The sequence below is a fragment of the Rattus norvegicus genome, chromosome 2 (assembly GCF_036323735.1).
Source record: "Rattus norvegicus strain BN/NHsdMcwi chromosome 2, GRCr8, whole genome shotgun sequence".
Classification (NCBI taxonomy): domain Eukaryota; kingdom Metazoa; phylum Chordata; class Mammalia; order Rodentia; family Muridae; genus Rattus; species Rattus norvegicus.
Window position 1 is genome coordinate 6,995,423 of NC_086020.1, and position 22,887 is coordinate 7,018,309.

Sequence of the window (22,887 nt, forward strand, 5' to 3'; positions counted from 1 at the left end):
ATTTCTTATTAGCAAAAGACCCAACCTGCCTGCTGCTTTTGCTGTTGAGTTTGTTCTCCGATTGCTTAAAGTATGTCTGGGGAGATGAAACCAGAGAGATATGAACACTTCACTCTTGAGCACCAGGCCTTCTCATGTTGTTACTTGTACAGAGGAAAGTTTCCAAAATTGATATCATTTTAACAGGTCAATGAACCTCAAACTGGCCCAAGACTTCACATAGAAAGATCTGGTCAGGGAAGGCTGGCGACTTTCTTTCCCTGGATGAGTTGTGATGCCTGTCTTATGGGAGGCGAGAACACACAGAAAGAACTGCCCAGTTCTGCTGGTGCCTTGTTTGGGTAGACACTTCTGTAGTTAGAGCAAGAAATGTAGGCCACGCAGAAAAAGAGAATGCCTGTGCTATTAAAAGTGTCAACAGCTCTCTCTGCTGTAAGTAGCCAGGCCATCTGTGTGATGTAACTCCAACAATGCTGTTGGTGGGTAAATAGCAAACAATTAACCAGGCAAGAAGAAAGTACCAAAGGACTAGAGAAGGAGGCAAACAGTGGTATTTACTTGCTACTTGACATTTCACAGGCATCAGTGAACTCTTGCTTTAAATCACCTTTACTGTGAGGTGGAATGACCTACAAGAAGAAATGGGTGTAAGAGGGTCATACTGAATGAGTGACACACAAGAATACAGGTCAGATATCACTACTGGACCCCAGTTCCAGCCAGCCTGCTTTAGAAGTTTGTCCTCTGCCTTAGTGCCAATCCTCAAGAGGGGCCCACTAATACCTCCTCACTAGCCACTTACATTCTCCTTCCATGCACTTTAGTTTTCCCAAAGAGAACCAAAGTAAACCTTTTGCTCAGAAGGTAAAATTTGAACCACCCTGACTGTGCTCTGAGCCAGTTCTCAGTGCTTTGTCTCCTCCCAGAGGGTAAGCACAGCCCTTCACTTGAGGCTGGTCCTCGGATCACTAGTGGCCCTCTAGGGCTCCTGCTGATACAGTCTCCACTCTTACCATCCCCATTATGTCCTGTGGAAATGAGATACCATCCACCACAGGCAGCTTCATTTCCAACTTGTTGATGTGGTCACTGCTCCTGGCCTTTGTAGCATTGTGTGTGGAGCTCCCTTCAGCTCTGAGAAAGGGAACTCTACACTGCTGGGCCTTTGCCTTGACTTTATGCATTCAGCTATAGCATAACTAACTGAATGCTCAGAAAGTGGCATATCCTTATCACTCCACAACTGCAGTCCATAGTGTCTTTTCATTTTAGTAACTTGATAACTTGTTAGCTATTCTAATCCCTTTTAGAAGATTAAAGATATGTAGTTTTTATATAGTTTTTCAATAAGAAATGGAGCTTTTGTGTATCTTTCAGTTTCCTATCTCTAAAAAGAAAGAGGGAAAGTTGAATCACAGAGGAACTCCAGAGTGGTCAATTGCACCATTTCCTGTCTCCTATGAGGTCTGGTGTGGTGGTGATCTGAAATTTGCAAAGGCTGTGCATGATGAAGATTACAAGGGCATTTGTGAAATTGCCCCTTTGTCCTCATAAGTGTTCTCCACCAAAGCCTAGTTAAAAAAATATGTGGCTGTAGTTATATATTTAGCAAATTACCAAGCATCTATTATCCTATGCAGTAACTGGGGATCAGGACTCTAGAAGGAGCTTAGCTGGGTAGTTCTAGTTTAATATCCCTCAAAACGTTAGAATCAAGTCATCAGCTGAAGCTGTAGTTGTGTTAGGCCTTGACCTGTCCAGAGAATGTACATGCACAGCTTACTCCATAGCTGTTGGCTAGATCCCCCTTTTCCTTGCCATGAATCACTGTTCCTGGGCTGAAAAGTGCCCTTACAGAAGAGTGATAGACTGAAAAAAGGGGAAGAGACAGATAAAACTCAGCTGAAGTCAGTAGTTTATAACCCAATACTTTGCTTATATAGCATTTCAGACATTTCTCTGCTGGGTCCACAGCAGCCCTTCAGCTATACTCTCTTTAGGACTGGGATGACAGCCCATGTGTTTTTGTAAAAAAATAAAACATAGAATTGAACTCTTATTTCTGAAGAGTTTTCCAAGAAAGTCTAGACCTGTGGATTGAATGCTGTACAGCAATCTATTAAGGGTCTACTCAGGGTCTTGCCTCTTATTGCCTGCCCCAGGCCAAGAAGGGAGGAAAATATGACAAGTAATCAAGTTTGAGAAGTAGGATGGCTTACCTCTAGGATTCCTGCCTTACTGGAAATCATTCATCCATTAAAACATGCCACATTTATGGCAACACTGACACTTAAAAAAAGAGAGAGAGAGAGAGAAAATGTTTGCTCTCAATGGCCTGCAATCCAAATCTCAGTGCCAAGCAAAAACAACTACCAGGTGCCAAAACTGAGTACCAAAGTAAAGCTGATGCTAGAAACCAAATATGAGGCCTATCTGATGAGAGCACAGCCTGACAGCAGAAGCAGGCCAGGGCAGGAGGGTCAACTTTGGACAACAGGTCCTAATATCACCCAGCAACTGGGTTAGAATGGGGAGAGGGAACATGAACTAACAGAGAACTCTTAAGTCCAGTGATTTGACCTCATTGTCTTTTTATCTCCCAGCCTGTGACTTACTGTCTCATTCCATCTAGAATAAGATGAAAATGTGGCCTTTACCTTCTTTGGTCTCTTGATAGACATATTCTGAGTTAGATCTGACCCAAAACCCTCCTCCCTGGGATGTATGGGAAGCTGCTAAGACAGGGAGGGAATCAGTCCTCCTCAGCTGTGGTGCTTGTGAACCACAACAATTCCAGCATGGAGATATCCCTGAGAGTACAATAGTAATAGCACTTATATCCTGGAAGTGACCAACAACTACTGATCAGTTGTAAGGCAGGCTCAACAGGACAGAAATCATTTATGGTAATGGAAACCTAACCAACTATCCAGGGATAGTGAGATCATGAATCATAGAGAAGAACCTTTATTAAACTAATATAATTCCTAACTGCATTCTAAATGCTTATCCTTAGACCCACACATAAGTCCAGGTTAACAAAAAGGTCCTTATTTTGAAAAAAACAAACAAAAGCGAAACCAACAACTTCTCTTTTTAGCAGACAGAAACCATTACAAAAATCACAACTGCTTGATTGCAAAGAGAAACTGATCCTGGGGATATTGTACCCAGTTCCAGTTTATACATCCACAACACAACCCCACACCTAAGGCTCAACAAACATCACAGAAGATTAATGGAAAGATTGCAAGAGCCACAGGACCAGGAAGTCTGCTTTTAGATTGTTTTCCCAGAAATGACAGGGAAGCTACATCCACCACCAACATGGATGCCTAAATAGACCTGAACAATAACACAAATACACAGGCTATCATGGGGATGTCTCACAGGAGGTGCCCCCACTAAACCAAAAACTACAGACAACTAATGAGAGAGGGAAAACAAGTCATCCCAGGATGAGTCCCCTAATAGAAAATGGTTAACCCTGAAATCAGAAACATATATACAATACTAAACAGACCAAGCAGGTTGTATTTTTAGACTTAAGCACACTTGAATGTGCCAGTAAAGAAAAAGTGACTATGAATTTGAGGGGGGACAAGCCAGGAAATATGAGGGAGTAGAAGAGATGTTCTTCCTCTTATTGAGAATTATTTGATTATATGTTTAAAGTTTTTTTTAATTCCGAAACAAAAACAATTTGGAAAGGGGAAAAAAAGAGCCAACAAGATCGATAAGAATTGGGGGCTAGGTGGGATGTGATGGTGCATGCCTTTAATCCCAGTATTTGAATGACAGACGCAGACTCTTTGAGTTCGAGGCCAGCCTGCTCTGCACAGTGACTAGCCAGAGCTACATAGAGAGACCCTGTTTCAAACAAACAAACAAACAAACAAAAGAATTAGGACAAACGAGATGAAACGAAATATGCTCTGCAAAAATTCCAAATAGTGGACACTGCACATAGCAAAAGTAGAAATTCTGGGGTTGGGGATTTAGCTCAGTGGTAGAGCGCTTGCCTAGCAAGTGCAAGACCCTGGGTTCGGTCCCCAGATCTGAAAAAAAAAAATTAAAAGTAGAAATGCCCCATGCCAATGGGGTTTAAAAGTAACTACAAGAGTACACATATTCATGCAGTTTTTTTCCTGTTGTCCAAGTATCAAATATAAGTTTTTACTTAACAACATTGCCTGAACTAATGTTACTCCCTCATGACCCCATTCATTCTTGTTAACAGCTGCAGCATGCTTTTTTATTATTTTTATTTTTAATATTAAATTATAATCACCCCTGAGATTTATTTATTCCCAATTTTGAAATTCTAGAATTTGCACCAACAATATCCAGAGGAATTCTTACTAAGTGTTTCACATTTAATAACTGTGCCCTTTGCAGTCTGCCTTAATTCACCTCGTAAAATCTCCTAAAAACCTAAAATTATGAAAGAATGTTTAATAAATGTTCAGAAATACATTCCGAATTTAAAAAAAAACAATTTTACATTGTTAACTTCTAGATGTGAGAATTAAGTTTGTTTCTTGAAATCAGCAACTTCCAAAGGCAGCTATGAATCAAGAGGATGAAACGGAGGCTACTTCATTTCCCTACCCAGGCTTTGGGTCTCTGTATTGTGCTGTATGGCATGTCCATGTTACTTGGTGTTTATCATCTATGGTTTACAGTAATGCATTCCATTCTTTAACAAAGACCCTGAATGTATTTCTTTTGCCCCATGTTTAAAAGGGCCCAAAGTTCTGCCTTGGCTTCCCCTTTCCCAAGACTGTGTTTTAAATCACTACTCACCAAAGTTTTATTCCTTGCTTCTCCCCCTTTGCTAATTGACTAGTTCTTTAGAAAAAAAAAAAAGTAAGAACAGCCTTCTCTTCCCCCTAAACCCCCCTCACACACACATATAGGAAGATTGCTTTTCCTGCAGAGCCATCCATAAAGTCTTTGTATTGATGCTATGGGTCAGATCTAAATGTGTGCGTCCCTATTGGTCACCTCAGTTGGGGTTGAGACCTCTATGTACACAGCTGTATCATACCCGATACAGCTTTCGACTTTTTTTTTCCTAGTAGCATTCCTTGAAATGCAGAACTTAAAGGCAGCCACAGTTAAAGGTGTACTCTTGCTCCAGCCCTTAGGACCACAGAAGACAACTTCATAAGATGGAGAAATCAAAGTTTACTTTCTAAGGCAATCATAAAGTCCTCCATTCAGGGTTGGAGGCACAGGGCCCATCCACTTCTCTCCCAGTAGATAACTAGCAACTCCATGCAGTCAGACCCAAATACCATGTAGGTTTTACCATCCTCATGGCCAACAGTGGTGGGCAGCTCAACGGCCCCATATTTGCAGGCTGTCTCAGTAGCCTCCCTGAGCTTGTTCTTCACCGGTTCTGGGGGGATCTTCTCTAGAAAACGTTGGGCCTGTGCTGTGGACATTCCAGCCCTCTCTGCAGCAGCCAGAATGTTCTGGGACTCTGTGATATCATCATCTTGAGACCAAACACACAACCATAGCTCTCTGGACACCTTCTCCAGCAACTCTGGTTGCTCCATGCTCACAGCGGTGAGGAAGAGCATGGCATTTATACTTCCTTTCTTAACACTCTCACCAAAGAAATCCTTGGGTATGCTGATGGGAACCTGAAAGAGCTTCTTCAAGAGAGGAATCTCTTTAAATATATACTGGCCTTTGCAGGGAACCATAGCTGGTGGTTGGTTTCCTCTGTCTTTCATAATTCCAGCAATTAAAGCAGGACACAACTTGGGCTTGATATTCTAGAGGTGTTGGTATCTGCATAGGATTTCAAAACCCAGCCAGGTGTAAGGGGGCAGCACATCATAGAACAGTTCCAGGGCAAGTGGTACCCACCCTATATTGTAGTGGAGAGAGAAAGCGAACATTACTTCGAGCTTTCTTTCCTGTACCCTATATCCTGTACTGTATTTCAAAGACAACCATTATCCCTGGTTGGCAGGTGGCTGTCACCTTTTTCCTTAACTTCATTTATTTGCTGCCCTGCTTAAAAGCTCTTTATTCTCTGTAGTCTGACCCCCACCCACCACTGGATGCATTCTAGTGTCTGCTCTAATGTGGTTTTCATCACTCTGAGAGTTCTGTCAGCTTTTGTTTCCTTCAGCACTCTTTTACTTACTTTATCTTTATTTTTCTTTATTTGTTTTCTACTGTTTTAATTTCATTTACCCTATTAACAATTTAGAGCCTAACTTTAACAATACAAAACAAAAGGCACTCAAAAACTAAGTAAAATACAATGTACAGGGGACTGGAGAGATGGCTCAGTGGTTGCTCTTCTGGAGGACCTGGATTCAATTTTCTAGACCCACATGGCAGCTCACACTGTAACTCCAGTTCCAGGGGATCTGACCCTTCACACAGACATGCATGCAGGCAAAATACCATGCACATAAAATAAAAGTAAAATAAGATAGTTGATAGATAGACAGATAGACAGACAGACAGACAGACATAGTAGAGAACAAATAAAAAATTCAATGTACAAACCCAGGTGTTCTAGCATTTCCATTCAAAACTATTTTTAAATCCCTGCTGTATTCTGGTAGGATAAGGTGATCATTACAGAGGTGAACAGAGCCACACCCTATGGCTGTGTCCTTGGTCTGGTAGAAAACATTTTACCTGGGTAATTACCTGAAAGTGCAGAATGTGGCTCAAAGACAGAGGGCTTAAGTTATTTCCTTTTTTGAGAGTGTAGACAAATGTGGTATATATTTGTTCTCTGTAGTTCTTTTAAAGAAACTCTAGTTTTCTGGAACAATCTTTCTTTCCTAAGAGTTTATTGGGCTTGCAAGGTAGCTCGATCATTATAGCTGTGTCGGTGCCCCATGCCCGCACCGACACGCCGAGAATCGAAAGCCTGCAGGATTAAAGAAACACACACACACACAGGTTATTCGTGTCAAGCCAGAAGAGGAAGAGAGACTCCTGTAGCTTTATCCAAGGGCACAGGAATGATTCCAGGGACCGGAACCACAAGAGCTGAATCTTATAGCATAAAGGGATATAACTCCCCCTTTTTATTTATTAAGATAAAACATTTAAACAACGAAAAACAAAAACCACAGACATAAACTGACAGACATGGACAGCTTGGTGCACCAAGGACAGATAATACACATCATTTCTCCAATAGGAGCCAGCAGAGAGGCAGGACGTCTCCTGCCTTCCTTCTGTTCCTAGGAGAGCTCTGAAAGTTTTTCTCTTTCTCCAAAGCGTCTGTGGAGAGTCCAGGAGGACTGTTTATCTTAAACCCATTCATTCTCTCTCATATCTAGGGCGTAAACTATCTCTAGTCAGGGTCCAAAGACTAAAACATAACTCTAAAAGAACACATACGCAAAACCACTTTACCATTACCTTGTCCCTTTCTTATTACAAGTTTTACTCACACTAGCCCAAATCATCGAGGCCTTTTCCCTTTCTTATTACAAGTTTTACTCATGCTAGCCCAAGTCATCGAAGCCGTTTCTAGCCCATCTTACCCCAATACGTCCCTGCTTCTGCGCTTCCCAGGACGTTCCATCAGGAGACCTTGTCTTTCCCGATCTCGGATCACTGGATTCAAAGTTCAAATCTCAGTGGGACCTCCATAGCTGGATACTGACAAGCCTGATGTCCCAAGTTCAAGGCCTATGGTGGCCACACAAGTACTGGGACACACGTGTGCCACTTCCCCAATAAATAAATATAATAAAAAATTTAATAGTTTATCCTTCATATGTTTAACTACAGAGTTTCTTCAGTGTTGATGTTTTGGGGCCCTGTCTTTGTTTGCAGTTGATGTTTGTAACCACAAGTGAAGTATTGCTGATACTCAGAGATTTTCTCCTGGCTCCCTGGGTTGAGACGCTGTGGCGATGAGTCAGTGGTCAGTGGTGCAAACCAGACTGCAGTCTGCAGATTGGCTCTCACTGCTCACACTCTGACCCTGCAGATGAGTGGTCTACCCAGGCATGCCTTCAGACAGGAAGGATCATGATGGATGCACCAGCTCTACATCTTCTGTTCTTGTTGTTTTTTGTTTTGTTTACTTGTGGCTTAAATCTGCCCAGCTGCTGCAAAGCTGTCTGCCATTGCACTTTTTTACTCAATTAACCTTCAAAGAAAATAAACAGCTTGCCCAGTAACTTCCTGCCATCTGTCTGACCATCCTTTCTTTCTGTGCAAAACAGAACCAGGCCCCAGAGGAGGCTCTGCATTCCTGCTGTGTCCTGTCTGCATCCTTGGTCCCTGTATTACCGAGGAGCATCCCTGGTCCTCTCATTACCGGTCAGAGAGGAGTATGGAGGGAGGTCTTAGCTCTCATGCCCTCTCCTATCTGTATGCATGTTCATCATATGGGACAGATTATGTGATTTGACATTTAGCTGCTCTCTGGTTTTCTTGTACATGGACTTTTTAAATCAAAATTTCAAACTTTAAGAAGTAATTTTGGGTGCCAAGGTTGTAGCTCAATTGGAAGCATTTGTGTAGCCAAGCATTTGTGAAACCCTGAGTTTGTCCACAGTACTACATGTACCGGAATGAAGCACGCCTATGATCCAGGCACTCAGAAAGCACAAGCAAGAAAATTGGCAGTTTAAGGACATCTTTGACCACATAGCAACTTTGAGGCCAGCCTGAGCTATAGCATAATTTTCTAGGTTCTCCAGCTCACAAAACTCCTAAATTATGAGAAATTATCTTCACTCCAAAGTATTTATGAAGGAGAGAATAGATGCAGAACACTACAGGGGAAAATGCTTCTAAAGATATAAAAACGAGTAAGGCTTACGACTACATTCAAAGAACACATGGTAACATTGTCGGTAAGGATTAAAATGTACAAGTCACTACAATAAGATCTATGGTCTGCTGCAATCTAACAGAGAGAGTGGAGATGGTCGCCCATACTCCTCGCCAGTGGCTGCCATTGTTTCCTGATGACAGTCACCATGGCTGGGATGAGCTAGACGGTTGGAGCAAGTTTACTTTGTATTTCATTCCCTGATGCCTAGAAATGTTGAGCCCTTTTTCAAATAAGTATTTTGTATTTCTTCTTTTGGCAACTGTGCTCACTTCTTTAGTCCACTTATTGATTGGGTGATTTGGTGGTTTGGTTTAATTCTTTAGAGCTCTACATAGACTCTAAATATTAATCCCTTCTCAGAAGTAGAGCTGGAAAGAATTTTTTCTTTCATGCTGAAGGTTGTCTCTGCTGTTGGTTTCCTTTGTACACAGAAGCTTTTGATTTCACTCATCAGTTCATGGGATTCTTTCCTGTACTGTTGAAAAGTCCTTGCCTCTGCCTGTATCTTGAAGTGTTCACTTGTGTTTTCCTCTAGCACTTTTAGAATTTCAAGTCTTACATTAAGGTTTTTGATCCATTTTGAATTGATTTTTGTGCAAAGTTAGAAATATGTATCTGGTTTCATTATTTTAATCTGCGGCTAGTCACTTTCCAGCACCATTTGTAAAAGAGCCTGTTATTCTTCCAATCGGTTTTTGACACCTTTGTCAAAGATTAGGTAGCTGTAACTTTGTAACTTGGATGGGTTGGCCTGTGGGTCCTATACTCTGTTCCACTGATCTATGTGTCTGTTTTATATCAGTTTACAGTAGATATTTTTAAATGTTCATGTCCTTTCTTGTTTGTGTAACATGGTCCACCCCTTAATTTTCATGTTCTTTTATGAATTGTTTAATATATGAGTTCTTGAAAATGGAGTGTTCTGTATTATGTTACATAAGTGTATAACACCTACTTGTCATATTGCTCTGTGAGCCTCTGTCTGAGGACTCAAGTGACATTACTGTCAAAGTGTTCTTTTGGCTATGAGGTGCAAATCAGTGTAAGAAAAGTATATTATCACCATGTCAGCACAATCATTTGTGTGCCCCTCTTCACAAAGTAACACAGCCCTACTGTGGCTGCTGACACCCTCAAGTAAATTTTAGCTGTGTTTCATCCTGGAGTTTGCAGAACTGAACCAGTCTGCTGTGAATTCTAAGGATCTTCCCGAGGCTGGCATGGAACTTTGCTGGGTTTTCTGTAGAGGTGTAACATGATACACATGAAAAGAAACTAGGTCAGAATCTTCTGGAGCTGCCTCACTCCCCAGCTAAAGGTCATTCTTAATCCTTCCACAGTTCCCAGAACTCTGTGTGCAGTAGGGTTTTTTGTTTGTTTGTTTGTTTGTTTTAACTTTATTTTTTTATGTTCCAGAAAGGAAATGGCTTTTATAAAGCAAAGCAGAGTACACATTCTTCATGAGAGCAAAGAACCCTAAATGTTTCAGAGTTCCATTGACAACATTATAAAGATAAGTTCTAATAAAATTTGATGATGCTATTTTTCCCATGGTCAAACTGGGAAATTGTATCTCTGTGAAGTGCCATTACTGGGCTTTAATCATGAACCTCAGTGAAAGGAGTAGAAGGAAGTCCAGGATCAGGCTCAGCATGTGTGCTGTGGTTTGCCCTGGAGTTATCTGTGTTTTGATGCTAATTCCACTGCCCCAAGGACAGCTGCCTAGTCACATACTCAGGACTCAGGTGACTTCACCAGAGCCTTCTCTCCATTTCATTTGTAAAATACAGGTGAGGGCTGGTACAGGAGGAGAAGGAAGTGGGCGGGAGAAAAAGTTTAAAAGAGGAGGAGAGAGGAGGAGGTGGGGCAGAGAAGCTGCAGAAGAGAACATGGAGGCTGACATTAAGATTCCACTCTGGCGGGGAGGAGGGGGGACTGGAGAGATGGCTCAGTGGTTAAGAGCACTAACTGCTCATCCATAATTCCCAGCAACCACATGGTGGCTCACAACCATCTGTAATGGGATCTGATACCCTCTTCTGAAATGTTTGAAGACAGTGATGGTGTAGTCATCTATATAAAATAAATAATTAAATAAATCTTAAAAAAAAATTCCACTCTGTGTATTTACAAGTTGTTATGTATGTTTTTAAGGGATGGATGTGTATAGGGCTTTGTATGTTTAGGTGGGCAATTATATCTTATCAATTGAATCAGAGATTATTGTGTTGTGTGTCCTTTCTTGTGGCAATTTGAGTTGGGAGAGTGTGTGGCAGCAGAGACTCTGGGCCACCACAGAATTGGAATGTGTGCTTCTGGCAAGATATCTACCAGATATCTTGGGGCACTGCGGTGCTAGACTTAGAGCAGGTAAAAAGTCTGTTTTATTTTTTATAATTTTACAACAACACATGTAAGTGAGTTTCCATCCTGCATAGAATGAATGAGAACATACTGCTCCTAAGAAGTGGAGGTGTCAAAAGAAAGTGGGAGGAAGCGCTCGCTCCTTTGAAGCACATGGCACTGAGGAGACATGCTGTCAGCTGCAGGAGTTCACGAAACCCATTGTCTGGAGCCAGTGGTCAACCGCACACAATGCTAAGGGTTTCCATTGTCAGGACTACATCTTCTTTTCCAGTACAGAGATGGGGTTCTTTTAAAAGTAGACTTCTTGTTATCTGGATATGCTTTCATCTCCACATCTCCTAAACCTTATGTTCCCTTCTTGCTGCATACCTGTCCCCTTGTGTAGTTTTGACTCAACCTATACCCAAAGCCTTGTAAACTCAGATATGTATGTGAAAATGTTGCCTTCATGACTCAGAGATGAACAAGGAAGCATGAATACCCTGGTAGAAAGCCTTCCACTCATAACCTTTTCATTCACTGTCCATAAGTAATGTTTGCGGCAACTAATAGCATGCTCACAAACAGGAGGAACCACAAAGTGTGTGCATACATATTTTACATAATACATACCTATCCTTGCACATTAAAATTTGCTAGTGATGATATAACTTACTGACACAGTTAGATGTTCAGGTTGGTCTCATGTGCTTTGTATTCAGATGCTGAATTTTGTGCCCCCAAATCAGGTTTCAATCTGAGCACAGGCATTGTATTGACCAATGTGCTGTAAAGAATGCTTCCCAATCATCTCTGACAGTGAGGAGAAGAGAGAAAAGCAAGACTTTGGATCCAGTAGGGGCTCTCAGGTAGGAACCACGAGGAGGACAGAGGAGGGGAAAGAAGAAAGTCACTATGAGGCAGGATGGACCATAATCCCTTAGGACACACATCCGAAAGAGCAAGACTCAGTTGGCAAGTGACAGGGCATTTATCTGCGTATACTAAGGTTATAGTAATCTCGAAACCTGCCCAGTTTAGACTTGCAGCTTGTTAATAAATTCTGACATTTCTTTGTTCTGGGAAAGAGTGGGGCAGAAACACCTTCCCCCATAAAATTACCTATTAGACACATTTTTAAAAAACATTGATAACAATCTCTCCCAAAAATTATTCCAAAATTAAATCTGTCCCTAAATAGGTTATGGCATGTGATTTCCAAGAGCCATTAAATCCTTTTGCTTTCATGGTGGATAGAAATTGCCAAATGTGAAAATCGGTTTAACCTTTGCCTCCACAGAATAAAGCCATTACTCTATGGGGGAAAAAAGAGATTAAAGTAGATTTGCTTATTTATTTTGACAATGTCTCAGTCTTTTATTGAGCTAGCCTTGGACATGTCCATCACACCTAGGCCTCATTACCAGTATGAGCCACCTCAATTGCATTTTTAATTTTTGTATTTCTATCATGTGATGGCTCCTTGCTGGTAAGGTACTTCTCATCAAGCCCACACTCTGCCCAGGTCAAGGACTTGGGGCTGAAGTTATGCACATGTCTTTGCAAGCTGGGTTCGTTCCTGAATCCATTCATTCCTGCTCTCTTCCCCATTCTACTGCCACTGATGATAGAGGTCTCAGCTGACATTTATCTGCTATTGGTCCATTTTTGTGCCAACCTTCTTTTAAAGTGTCTTTTAAAAAGCCTGGATGCCCTCAAAGTCAAGATGGCTCTGAAAAGCATCTCACATTTTTCCCATCTATGAATGGATATTTGGTCATCTAGCAAAGCCATCAGTGCAAATACAGTGCACGTTCACTGTAAGACACCAGTCTAACCTCGCCCGTGCTTGCTATTAAAGTGCACACTACAAAAAGCTGCCCTGTGAGGACAACCTGTAAAATATATGATCAACCCAGGGTGTCATTTCCCAGTCACTGTCCACTCTCTTTTATGAGACAGTGTCTCTCTTTAGCCTAGAATTCTCCAGGTAGGCTATCTAGCCAGCAGGTGTCAGGAACCTATCTGTCTCTGTATTCCTTATAATGGCATTACAAGTGTGTGCCACCAGGCCTAATTTTTACTTGGGTTTCAGGGATTAAACTCATGCTTACATAGCAAACACCTTATTAAATGACCTACCCTACCCCCAACCACCACCACCCAGTCACTGAAACCTGTGTTTTAAAAGTAGATATACCAATAAGACATGGGCAATGCTGTCCATGTGATTGTTCGCTGGATTTGTAGCAAGGAAGCCACTGTGATGTGGTGCTTACCCTAGTACCTATAGCTATGAGGAGTAACTATTGGGAAAAAGTCAGAAAGTTCACAACTCTGGAGATGGAAAAGATCTAAATGTCTTTACTAAGCTGTAACTGAAGCTTAAAACCTCTTTCATTCACAAACCTCCATAGTTATAGGTGCTAACAGCTGCTATCAACATCTTAAAATAACTATATAAAATGTAATTCCTTTCGATACTTTGAATATAAAATACTTATTAAATCCACCAGCAGATTTCAACATAAAGAACCATCTGTGTAAGAATCACATATTTTAAATGTCTTTGAAAACTATGTAGGTGTGTGTATGTGTACGTGTATATGTGTACATGTGTAGGTATGTGGGTGAGTATGTGTATATGTATATGTGTATATATGTATAAATTGTTTTTTGGTCTTCTCGGTGTCTTGTTTTTTTTTTTTTTTTTTTTTTTTTTTTTTTTTTTTTTTGCCTTGTGCTTTCAAGCATACAACACCATCATTCTGTAAGGAGGCCAAGAGCTCCATCGTGTTTTTAAATAAGGCCATGGTTCTAAACCATGAGAGTCTCAGTACCAGTTAGGCTTTACAGATGAACTTGAACTGCTGGTTTATAAATACATCAATTACAACAGAAACAAGGCAGACCAATGCTTAAGGAATTCAGTTTAGACATGGGCCCTGGACAGAGATTCAACCCTTTTGGGCCAAGAAATTTCAATGAAAGTGTGGAGAGAGAGAGAGAGAGAGAGAGAGAGAGAGAGAGAGAGAGAGAGAGAGCGAGCGCCTATTGTCAGCAAGTTTTCCAAACTGCAAGGCAAGCCATTGCATAACCATAGGTCTGATTCACTGGTTGGCCTCCTTTGTTCAGCTTGCTGATCCTCTTGTCTTCAAGGATGATCATAGGTTACCAAGCCTGCAGGTTAAAGTAGCCCTGTGCAGCTGATGCTTGTAACTTTGTTGGTGCTGTATAGGCAGATGTATACCCTGCTATCTTCTGTTTATAACTCCAACTTGGGGTTTCACTGAGCACTTTACAATGAAGCAAGATTCTTTGTCTCCACTGAGCACTGATTTTATAATGTTAGTTCCTAGTGAATCTGAGACAATTCTGCCCCAAGTTTTGTTTATTCTTGTTCTCAATGTTTGACTCAGCCATGACTCAATAATGACAGAGTCATTTTAAATTTACAAAATTCTAAGAGAGCCATGTACAAAAATAGAAAGGGGAAGCATGTTAAATAAATGTCAGGAATAGGAAGAAAACATACCAAATGAGTGACTACCAACATTCCTTTGTCTTGTAGAAAATAGAAACTTTACTACTGATAATATATATTTATGTTTGAATAGTAATTAATATCCATAGCAACTATGTGAGGGAAGCATCTATACAAGCTGAGAGATCCAAAGGATCAATCAGAGGCCACAGAGTAGGAGGAGGACCTGAGCCATGATGGGCTGAGGCTTTGGCCTCATGTTTGGCATGGTATCCTTACAACATCAAGTCTAGATCTCATATCCCTTGATGTTGTGTTCTAATAAAACTAAGTTGTTTAAGAAGAACAAGAACTTACAACACAGGGAGACTCAAATCCTAGGTTTCTGAGTGAGCTTGTAATACAGAAGGTAAGAAAGAACACAGAACACAGATCATTTTATGGAAAAGAAAGAAATAATAGTACACATCAAAGGTATGAGCTAACAAAAGCAACTACAGATCAAAAATAATATGAGACTATGAGTTTTGTTTTATTTCAGATTTTAATAAGTTTACTGTTGGTCTACTCATAGTTCTGTTTTGTTTAGAAATGACAGATGATAGATAGATAGATAGATAGATAGATAGATAGATAGATAGATAGATAGATAGATAGATGGATGAGGCAGACAATAGTTTGAAATTTTGTTAAAGCCCTGGGAGCAATATTATATTTGTTATATATATTATGATGTGTTTTTAATGCATTGTTTTGACTGTCCTCAGGTAGTATAATCTATAATATAAACTAAATTTTAAAAATATATTTCCTATATAGTTTGCAGCAAACATCTAACAAAAAATATTATCTACCATAAGCCAATAACTTTTATACTTTATATTGCAATTGGGAGGCTTTTCCTTTTTTCTTTTCTTCTTTTTTTTTTTTTAATTTAAACAATCTCTTTCCTAGCAATAGAGAAATTGTAAGGCTCATAAAGAAAATCGCAGTGTCACTGAGTCGGGAGGTGCAGACCTCTGGCTTGTTTCTAAGCATTATGCATGCAGGTGGTTGCTACACAAGTTTCTAGATCCTGATTTGAATCTCAACGGCCAGAGCTGCTTATGTTCCACAAAAGGTCCTTTGAAACTTCTTCCCTTCCTGGTTTGACAAAACCCTGGTTAGCTGGTCTCGGAGAAACAGACACACTGGTTTGGCTTGATCTCTGATCATCTATGAAGCACTATGAGCCATTCTTGTCTGCCCAGGATCTGCGCCTAGCCTACTTCCTCTATTATATTTAGTTCTCTGGTTATTTTCCTAATGAGCTGTCTATTTGCCTGCAGCCATCCAGCCAAAGGACGATGTTTAAAATCATAAACTCAGTACCAGCTCTCAAAGCCTGAAAGTAGTGCTGCTCTATGTCTTCCACGAACACTGGAAGTTTTCGTGTAGATGTCCCTTCTCTGTCTTTTGGACCACGGCTGGGCAAGCATGCTACCCTATAGCTAGAGCTGTCATCTGCCTTTACATTCCTTTTCAAGGCCACTTCTGTAGCTGCCCAGGACAACGTGCTTCCTGTGGTAAACTAACAAGTCAAGCGCATGCTTAGGGTGACAGCAACACACAGGATAAAAGTTAGAAATATTTTATCAACCACCACTGAAGAACTTAATATTTATCTATAGCTTTGAACAGCCTTCTTTTCTGGGCTGTAATGGAAGGGAGGTAGAAAATGAACCTTGGTAGTTTTAATTTGTGAGTACTTTCAGATCTCTCTCCGTTGCTGCTTTCTGGAGTCTGATAGGCTTTTGCTTCTCTGAGCTAGCTCCCTGGGGAAACTTGCACCCAACATTGATATGTCTCAGTTAAATCCTGCTGGGACTCTGGGCCTTGTCAAGCCTCAAAATGCTTCAATATGAAACATTAGGTTTCTGTCATTACATATTTTCAAGGCCCCAACTAATTAAGAAAATTATGTATCCCAGTACTTTGAGAGTCTTGAAAGCCAACTAGTAAGGTTCTTTCTTCATTTGAGGACAGCCTGGAATTCTCATTTTCATAGAATCGATGAACCAAATACATAGGTAGTTATGGTTCATATATGTAAAACCTTGTCTCTCCCAAGAGTCATACATACATATTCTAATTAGGTCCTACATAGACTCACTATCTAAGATAAACATTGACATTTTTGTTTAAGACCTAGGAGTTATTATGTAACAGAATTCCCTACCAACTATAAGAAGCAGTGTACACTAAAAAGTGGAAGAGCAATGGGCAAGACCACAGGGGAGGTACCGGGATGGTAACTTGGTGACTGTGCATAAATGGTGGCACCATTTTTACAATAAGCAGCACATGTGGGTAGAAAATGCTAAAGAAGATGTGAGATTAATTTAGCAGCTATTAGCAGCTAATAACTGTGAGGACTTAATGTCAAAGAAATATATCACAAAAAATGAGATCTCCTGAGCATCATGTACACACTCACCCTCCTCCACCCTGATAGCAAGATGCCATAGAGCTTCGGATTTTATAAACATGGGATTCATACTCACTACTCTGAGGAAGGAAAGCCCTGTGCATGACAGAGAGCTTGCTCCTCCACTTCCCAAAACTGGATAATCGAGCCTCTGTTGGTCCTGCTTGTCCCAGCGTAGGCTTGGGTGATGAGTCACCTGGAGACTACATCAAGTCAAAACAGGCATATGATCTGGGCCCTTTTCCCTGGCAATTTTGAGATGGAAATGAGAATGGGCAGGAAAACTGTGGGCATTCCGATCCCTTGCCCTCAAGGTCTTTGACACTTGGTGGGGCCCAACAGGATAAACTGTCCACCCAAAGGTTTGCGCTTAGTTGTTGAAGGGGAATTTGTCTAGCCCCACGCATGGCTGACAAGCATATGGAGAGGAGGAGGGACCAGTTCCCCAAGCAGTCTCCCTCCCACACCCCACATGGGAGGAACTACAAAGAAGAAAACCAGTCTTGTACCCTTTCAACCTGACTTCTGTTGAAGCCGTACAGGGGGATCCTATCACAAAATAAACAGGACTGTTCTTTAACGCTTTTAACTGCTGTTATATTTTAAAAACCACTTACAAAGAGGTGAATTATTTTCTACTCTCTTGCCCTAGAAGCTCACAACCATTAAGGTTACCTGGAAACCTGAACAGGAAGCATGTGGCAAATAGTAACCATGCAATAGAAACATCCGGATTTGTCATCTAATAGATGATCCAGCAAGTCATGTTTGGGTGAGGTAGAATATGAAATTTAATTAGTTTGCATGTCCTGGCTATTCTAAGGGCCACTGGGCCCTCCAGAGGAAGGTTTGGGTGTTTTGTATGTTTTGTTTTGTTTTCTGAGCTCATTTCATTCAAAGGCCATTTGGTTGCCACAAGCAGGAAATTAGTGATGTAACTGTACTGCTGTTCCACCAGCAGAACAACTAGGGGCGATGACAAAAGACTTTTCAGGTCAACGCTTCTACCTGAGAGAACCTCCAATCAGTTACAGACATGATGTACCAGGAGAATGACCTGTGGACACTGTGTGTACATTTCAGAAGGAACATAAGATACTGGAAGGACAAGAATCGAAGTGAAGAGAAACTGGTGGTGCAGAGTCAGAATACCAGCACTCTGGAGGCAGAGGCAGGAGGATCAGAAGTTCAAGGTTATCCATGATTACATAGAGAGCTCACAGCAAGCCTGGGCAACGAGAGACTGTCTCTTTCAGAAAGACTGAGCCGCCAAACAAAGAGCATACACAGGCTGATCAAGGCCCCTGACACATATGTAGCAGGTGTACAGCTCAATCTCTATGTGGGTCCCCCAACAAATGGAGGGTGGGGTCGGGGGCTGCCTCTAAAGCTGAAATCTTTAGATTTCAGCCTGTCTGAAATCCATTCCCCAACTGGACTGCCTTGTCCTGCCTCAGTGGGGGATGATGGACCTTATTACCCTGTGAGACTTAAAGCTAGAGGGTATGTGTGGAGGGTCGGGGGTGGTGGGGATACCCAAGAGGGGCCCCACCCTCTCAGAGGAGAAGGGGGTAAGGACTCTGTGAGGGGGGAACTAGGAGAAGGGCAGTGATCGTGATTTTAAATGAGTAAATAAATAAATAAATGGAATAAATTAATAAATAAAAGTGCACCAAGAAAAGAAGCAAAGAAGCTGTGAGAAAAGAGGGTGGGAGTGGCTGGCCAACATAAACCGGCTGCTTGAGGGCAGGAGACGCTGACTGTGTGAGTTCCTCTGCTCCCAGCTTTTCCTTACTAGAAGGGGACTCTCCCAGCTTTATAATTATCCCCCAGACTTTTCAAAAAAGCCCTCACCTCATGAAAGTAGTTGGAGTAAAAGAGCTTCTTTCTGTTGGGCGTCTCACGTCCCACCCCTTTTCGGTGTCAGATGAGGTGATAGTGGGTGTAACTGTAGGGAAATGAACAACTGTGACTCAGCTATTTCCTGTGAAGCCTCTGCAGCAGAAGGAGCTTTAGGAAATCAGCTGACACAGGGGAGTGAGCTACGAGACACTCAGAGTTGGGTCTAGGAAGGTTTGACACAACAACTGACCGCTTCCATTTGACTTTACCCTGGGTTGTACCCATTTACCAATTCAGCGTGAGGAAGGATGGTAAGTAGGACTATCAATTCTGAAAGTTCATCTGTTGGCAACTTATTCTGAAGAATCAGCGGGAGTCCAAGAGGCAGGCTGGGGGCAGGTCCTGGGCTTTCCTTGCTGACTTCTTTTCATTTAGCAGTCATCAGTTTTACCAGCGGCATCTGGGCATGAGTCAGTAAAATGTGGCCACAAATCCTTGGGCAATGATAGAGAAGCTGACACTGAAGATGAAAATAGGAAATCTCCATTATGCAAACAGTCCTCAAGCAGGGAAGGGGCATGCATAATTAAAAAAGAAACCTGACTGACGTTCTACAATCCTCTAATTACATAAACTCAGTCAGCCTAAGAACATGGAGTTTTTCCCTTAGCTGTACTGCAGGGGTATGGAATTTTTTAGGAAGAATTAGTCAGGGGTATAACCCTCACCTGAGAGCTGGGGACTGTGATCACAAACCACCTAGCAAGACCTTTACTTGTAGGTGGGATCTAATATTGGTGACTCTAGAAAAAACAATGAAACACTTTTTAGACTTGAAAACAATCTTCCCTGTCTCTCTACAAAAGCTTGGGAGGAATTTGAAGAAATTATTCAAAGTGGCCTAAGGCACACATACAAGTGCTCAGGAATTTACCCAAGCTCACTGGAGTCACTCGAACCTATCAAAGTCAGATTAAAAATTTGTTACACAGGGCTAGAGAGATGGCTCAGTGGTTAAGAGCACTTGCTGCTTCTCCAGAGAGTTCAAGTCAGTTCTCAGGACCCATATCAGGCATGTCACAGCTGCCTGTCATTCCAGCGTCACAGGATCTGAAGCCCTCTTCTGGCCTCTGCAAGCAACTGCACTCCTGTGTAGGAACACATAACTACACACAGACACAAACACATAAGTAAAATAAGTAATTTTCAAACAAAAGCCCTTTAAAACAGTGGTTCTTAATAGTCCCTCATGTTGTGGTAACTGCTAACCATGAAATTACTTTCATAGCTACTTCATTTATAACTATAATTTTGCTACTGTAGAGGGCCGCAATAACATTCGCCACCACAAGATGGCGCTGGCTTCCACTACGCCCTAGTGGAAAGCCGGGATAGCTTTTGCCATTACAAGATGGTGCTGGCCTCCGCTGTGCCAACCGACTTCCTTTCAGGAAGTTAACTGTGTGCGCATGTGCAAGAGTGCCTTCGTGCCAGGTCTTTGCCCACTCCGGGGAGTGCCTAATGAGATCATGGGTAAGCGACCAATCAGGTGTGGATGCGCTGTGCTAGGGTGTATATAAGCCGTGCCATGCCGGTGCCCCGGGACCCCTCTCTTTAAGATTCAATAAACATTTTGGCTACAGAAGGATTCGTGTGTCCCCGTGTGTTCTTGCTGGAGAGATGATAGTGCGGGACATCTGGTGCCGAGAACCCGGGATAGAAACACCACACCATCGCCAGGCGCCGAGAGAGGAGTCCTCCATCCGCGGAGGGAATCCAGAACTGTAGTGATTAAGGTAGGCTCTGAGAGACATGTTTGGTCTTGATCTGTTCCACTTCTCTCTCCCGCTAGAAGATGCGGCGGAAGTTTTTATTATCGTTTTAGCAGCCTTCATGCTTTCTCTATTGGTTTTTGAATTTTTGGCTGCTGCCAGACAGCGTCAGAGGTCGTATGGGAGCCGCCCAGCTGTAATAGCAGGGCAGAGAGTGCTAGGGGAGGTACAAGACGGCATGTCAGAAACAGAGTGGGGTAAAAACTTAAAGAGCTCAAGGAGAAAAGATAAATATAAGCAGACAAACCCTTCCAAAGACTTCAGACCTGAGGAAGCGAGAGATTGGGGAAAAAATGCCCCGGGAGAGATGAAACAGAGAAAGGAGAAAAAAGTCTTGAAAAGGAGAAGTCTTTATCTGGTAAAGGAATTAAAGGCTTCAGAGCTTGATAGCTCAGAGACAGACGAACTTGGCTCCTCTGAGGAAGAGGATTTAGAAGATGAGGCAGCTCGCTATGAAGAAGAGCTTCACAGAGTCATACTGATCAGATTTGATAGAGGTAGACCGCCTGAAATTTTATTCAGGAGAATCAAACAAAAGGACATCTCAATGCCCATGCACACCTTGATGGGGTTAATGTAATTGGGTTGTGAGTGGAAATATTCAGGACTGTGTTTCACTTCCATACCATTTGTGAATGTCAGTTGTGCTGCTCAGATATCCCGTAATATATCTCAGTATCTTACAGGAACTTGGTTTCAACACGTTGATGGACTAGTCCAGGAATTGAGACAATCCATCGTCCATATCAACTCCACTCAAGTGGATGGTCACCGTGGAAGTGGTGGGAAAGGGGAAATCCTACCTCTCTGCTGACACCATCTGGTTTTTTCCCTCTTTGTCTATTGTCTGTCCTTGGTGCACCAAGCTGTCCGTGTATGTCAGTTTATGTCTGTGGTTTTTGTTTCTTGTTGCTTAAATGTTTTATGTTTCATGTTCAAAAGAGAAAATGGTAAAAACTTTATCTGTCAATCGTTCACATCTTGATTTGGTTTTAACTCGTTTCAAAAAGGAACAAATGAATAAAAAGCAGTTTCAATCGGCCTTTAGAGCCCTACACCTGTAGCTAGGAGCATAGGTCACCTGGAGAAGCTGCCCGGGGGTGAGCGCCTACATGAGCTGATCTTAAAGGCGCCAACAGCTCCTCAGCTTCTTTGGTACAAGAGCTGGTAGCTGTTTCTCTTAGAAAAATCCCTGACTTATTATTTGACTCAACAGGTGACAAGGTGCTTCTCTTAAAAGCATAGCTAAAAAGGTAAAAATGGTGCTTGGTCTAAATATTAAAGATATGTGTAGCCACTTCAATTTTGTTTCTCATTGGTTTTAAATGTATAAATATGCTCTTCTTGCCTTGGTTATGGACTATTGGCTTTTAAGTTGTTGGATATGGTTAAAAAGGTATAATATTGGTAACAGAAAGTTGACATAAAACTGGTAATTTGAATGGAGTCATTCTAGACAACATGTGGCATGAGCCAACCTAGGGAAACAGGTCTAAATTGAGGTAATATTTTTATGGAATTCTTATTCTAGAAACCAGGCTTCTAAAGAATTTAGGACAATGTCTCTTTGTTGAGGTACTGGAGACTACACCATTGTGCGTTCATATGTAGGGATTGGCAGGCAAACTTTGTAACATGAAGGACAGACGCGGTGTCTTAGAGACTAGATTTTAGAAGCTAGTTTGTTAGAAGTTGAGTTTTGCTTTCCAAAGTTGTGGTTTGCCTTAAAGTTATCTGTGTTTTGATGCTAATTCCACTGCCCCAAGAACAGCTGCCTAGTCAGTACTCAGAACTCAGGTGACTTTCCAAAGTTGTGGTTGTGCTCTGGTGTTACAAGGAGAAGTTAAGGATTGTGATTAAGGATTGCCAGTGTTACACTGACTAACTCAAACTTATTTTTAATTAAAAAAAAAATCAAACCGGTAGAGATTGTTACAGGATTTACAAAGGATTGATGGGGTTTTGGAACTTGTGAGAGCACTACAGCCAGTTTGTTTACTACAACAGCCATTTCAAGATAGATTTAGAGGATTGATTGTGAGTTTTCATTTCGTGAGCTTGCTTATAATTTTAG

At 41.6% G+C, this 22,887-nt stretch overlaps 1 pseudogene; it reads right to left on the reverse strand.

The window, feature by feature from the left end:
• Positions 1 to 5,190: 5,190 nt before the first annotated feature.
• On the reverse strand, positions 5,191 to 20,148 carry LOC134485701 (glutathione S-transferase kappa 1-like; annotated as a pseudogene).
• Between the last annotated feature and the right edge of the window lie 2,739 nt (positions 20,149 to 22,887).